This window comes from Mandrillus leucophaeus, unplaced genomic scaffold, assembly GCF_000951045.1.
Source record: "Mandrillus leucophaeus isolate KB7577 unplaced genomic scaffold, Mleu.le_1.0 Scaffold96, whole genome shotgun sequence".
Taxonomy (NCBI): domain Eukaryota; kingdom Metazoa; phylum Chordata; class Mammalia; order Primates; family Cercopithecidae; genus Mandrillus; species Mandrillus leucophaeus.
Window position 1 is genome coordinate 3,050,195 of NW_012110474.1, and position 4,674 is coordinate 3,054,868.

Consider the following 4,674-nt stretch of genomic DNA (forward strand, 5'->3'; position numbering starts at 1 on the left):
CTACTGTTGACCTGATGAACAAATAGATTTAGCGTAGCCTATTTTTTCTTCAATACTAAATTAACCTTAGCTTACTGTACCTTTTTTACTTTATAGACTTTTTAACATTTTTTTAACTTTTTGATTTTTGTTTGTTTGTTTTTGAAACAGTCTCACTCTGTCCCCCTCAAGGCTGGAGTGCAGTGCTGCAATCTTAGATCTCTGCAACCTCCACCTCCCGGGTTCAAGCTATTCTCCTGCCTCAGCCTCCCGAGCAGCTGTGACTACAGGCGCCTGCCACCACACCTGGCTAATTTCTGTATTTTTAGTCGAGATGAGGTTTCAGCGTATTGGCCAGGCTGGTATCAAATTCCTGACTGCAAATGATCCACTTACCTTGGCCTCCCAAAGTGCTGGGATTACAGGGGTGAGCCACCGTGCCCAGCCAACTTTTTGACTCTTTCATAATACAGCTTAAAACACATTGTACTGCTATACACAAATAACTTATTTGTATCCTTATTCTATATGCTTTTTCTAATTTTAATGTTTTTTCTTACTTTTAAAACTTTTTTTATTGAAAACTAAGACACAAACACCCACATTAGCCTAGGCCTACACAGGGTAGGATCATCAATATCACTGTCTTTCACCTCCATGTCCTGTCCCACAGGAAGGTCTTCAGGGGCAAAAACATGCATGGTGCTGTCATCTCCTATGATAACAATGCCTTCGGAAGGATCTGCCTGTCCTGTGTTATAGCTAACTTTTTTAATAAGTAGAAGGATTACACTCAAAAATAATGCTAAAAATATAGTACAGTAAACATATAAACCAGTAATGTCGTCATTTATTATCATTCTCAAGTATTATGTACTGTACATAATTGTACATGCTATACTTTTATATGACTGGCAGTGCAGCTGGTTTGTTTACACCAGCATCACCACAAACGTATAATGCATCGCGCTGTGACGTTGGAGTGGCTATGACATCACTAGGTGATTGGAGTTTTTCAGCTACACTATAACCTTATGAGACCACTTTTGTATATGTGGTCTGTCATTTACTAAAATGTCATTGTGTGACATGTGACTGTATTGCACATCTCACTTACCTTTTTTTCTATATGTCTTTCTGTTAAAAGCATCCAGTTGTTTTACAAAGCACTGGTCTCAAGATTCCAACATGATTCTAGTGACATATGCATGAGAGAGAAGGTTTGTTTTCTCTTCTTCCTCCACTAATATGTATACAAGCCTTGTGAATTGACACCTGTACATTCTCTGAGGGGCTGTTCTGTGTGTGCTAGAGTGCTGCCAATGCCCCCATGGATGGAGGGACAAAGAGGTGCCAGGCTCTGCTTGGTCTCCTGTCCAACTTTTAATAAACCAAGTCCAAAAACAAGCAACCCCTAACCACCACAAAACGCTCTGCCTAGCCATCTGCATGGGGCTTGGGTCAGAGTCTCCTTGAAAATAAGCAGGTATCCTCATTCCAAGGGCATTTAGAAAAGTCAGGCTGTGGGCCAAGGAAAACAAGGCCAAATATCTCAGAGGGATATAATTCATTTTGTCACTTGGCCGTGTTGGTCTGGCTTGCAGGGGGAGCTCTGTGTGGGAAACAGGGCCAAGTTGATCAGAGGCAGACACCGAGGCCGACCACATGCAAAGGAGAAGTGAGAGAAGAGGAGGACAGAAGAATTTTCAGTAATTCCAAATGCGGGTGAAGTTAATCTTTCAGAGAAGGAAAAGTATGCATAATGTGGTGTGTGTCATTCCTCATTTGTAAAATGCTTGCACATGTGAATCATAATTCAATCAGATGGGGACAGTGACAGGCATCCTGGACTTGGAGTCAAAAGACCCTCATTCACATTCAAGCTCTGCTACTTTTCTGAGCTCACTCGCCTCAGGCAATTTCCTTCAGGCCTCCCTGCCTCCAAGCTTTCTACCTCCCCCAGTCCAGCCTCAACATTGCTATTTGATCTCTTTTCCTTAAACACAAATTTGATCAAGTCACTCTCCCACTCAAAACCCATTTTCACTCCCCCTGGAATAGAACCCAGCTCCTGGGACACACGGTAGAAGGCCTTCAACGATGAAGCAACCTCACTCCTGCGCTATCCTTGCCTCACCTGCCAGCTTGGGTAGCACAGACTTGCTGTACTGTGAGTCCCCCAGCCTCTTGCTTTTGCTTATGTGATTGTACCAGAACAACCCTGCCCGTTGCTTTATCTAAGTGGTTTGCACAAGTGACTTCTGCCCTGAGAAGGCTTCCTAACCAGCACCCACAGCAAAGCTCCTCAAGCAATTAGTGCGCCACCATGCCCTTGTAAAACCCATACTGCAATCATCTGTTTATATGCAGGGTTGCAAGATTTTGCTTGTAAAAATAATGATAATAATAGATGCCCAGTTAACTGCTTTAGCATATATGGGACACACTTACACTTAAAAAAAATTCCTGTTAACCTGAAGTTCAAATTTAACTGGGTATATGTTCATATGGCTTGTCCCTACTAGACTGGGTCACTGAAAATAGAGACTGAGACATCTTCATAGCCTTGGTACCCACAACATGACTGACCTACAGCAGGGGCTTGGTAAATATTTACTTTAGAGTTCCTAGCTTTAAAATTACTAATCTTACAGGCAAATGAATAAACACTCCACTCACTTTTTATTTGCCTTCTTAAGTGAGATCTACATTAAGTGAGATCTAGGTTTTGCAGAAGGCCGAAGGTCACCCTTTTGCAAAATCTGGATTGCAGTTTCCAGACTATCCAGCTTCAACCGGCCACGAGCCCCTGCGGACGCTAGATGGCGCAATGGGTTAAGGGACCAGCCCTGCTCTGGGGTCCGGGCGCCCCTATATAAAAGCAGGCTCTTCCTCTGCCGCAGAGCCCTGCATTATTGATTGTGACGCTGCCGCAGAGGCGGGAGGAGCCCGCCGCCATCTCGCCAAGTCTGCAGTATCGGGAACATGCTTTTAGGATCCTTTTCTCTCTCTGCAGAAAGTCCCTCGTTAGCTGGAAAGAGAGAGCTCTCTGTGGCACACAGGATTGTTTTCATTCATAGGAAGACCAGACTTTCCCACAGTCAGAATCATTTTTATTTCACATTCTCATTCTGAATAGCGGCACCAAAGAATAGCAGCTGTACTTGTTGAAAGCCACTGGTTTGAATCGGCACCTATCGTAAAATATTACCGAGTCACTGAAAGGCAAAATAGTCGGGGGCAGTGGGGGAGATTCATCACCTCTTTAGGTTTCTCAGTTACAAAGCATTCTTATAAAAATAGATGAAAGTACTACGGACGTAAAATAGTTTCATGATATTTAAAACCACGGCCGTATTTTCAGCCGGCATTCATTGGAACCGGAAATCGGCATCTTGGAACTGAAAAGCGCTGATCTGAAACTAAACCGTGGGTGGGGCCTCCACGCCGTCCCCGCCGTGGCACCCTTCCCTCCGGGCCAGCAGAGGGCGCTCAATGGGCAGCAAAGGGGATCTCGCAGGAGCCCTGCCTATGCAAACATATTATTTTAGCAGGGAACTGAGATGTCTATTTACTCACCAGTGCTTTTATTTAGCCAGTGCCTTTCTTTGAATATAGATGTGCTGATTAGAGTGCGGTATTGTTCCCTCTCTTTGTGAGCCACACATATAATGCATCCTCCATGTTGTTTCATTTGAGTTTCCTTTGTGAAATGAGAATTTAAAGACAGTGTAAAGCATCTTAACTAAAGAATCTTAGATTCTGTACTCATAACCATCAAATATAATTCGACAACACATTTAAAGCAGCTTTTCCTATTGACTCTTTCCCAAGCATTTTGCTTTTGTTTTCATTGGAAATATCTCCCCTTTCTTCATGTATCTGTGTATCACTAGTTTTAGTAATATTTGCTCAAATTAATATTTGCTCAAATTGTGTCATTATCGGGATACAATTAAGTGGAATGAACAGACTAGGAAAGAGGCAAACAACACACGGTGGGCCTACTAAAGAGGAGCCTCCTGTCCTACCACCTGCAAGCTCTCAGTGAGCTCAGGGCATGTTCGTATGTTTCACGAAAGAAACTGAGAGTTAATTAATCTGTCCGGGTACGCGGAGGTCAATCAAGACAGCTTCCACCTGAATTCAGAAAGGTTATCATCATTGTTTAAAAGAAATGCACACACACACACACACACACACACCCCACTTTGCCAAATCCACATGTAATGTAATTGAATCAATTGCTAAATCAAATGCTGTCTTAAGACTTGACAGAACAAAACCGAGCTCACGCTTACACACACTAGGACTGTTAATCAATGAGGCTCATCCACCAAAGACTCTCCAAAGCGAACCTCGTGCCACAATTTCAGAGTATGGAAAGCAACTCTTCAGTCCTGGACGGTGACTTTCAGAATGCCATCTGTGTCCTGTGCGTGCCAGGCACACAGACACTGCCCTTACCTGCCCCTCAGTTTTTATGTCCAAACTTAGTATGTCCAACTTCAGTAAGCAAGAATATCAGTTCTTTCAGTTCTTAAACTCAGGTTCAAAATACATATCATATATTTTTAGAATCCTTTAAATCAAGTTGCATGTAACTCCAAGTCCCCCTTTTACTGAGCTGTTGGACAGCTGAGTCATAATCATTATTGGGCAACTCCTCCATCCTGGTTTGGGTCAGGGTTCCAG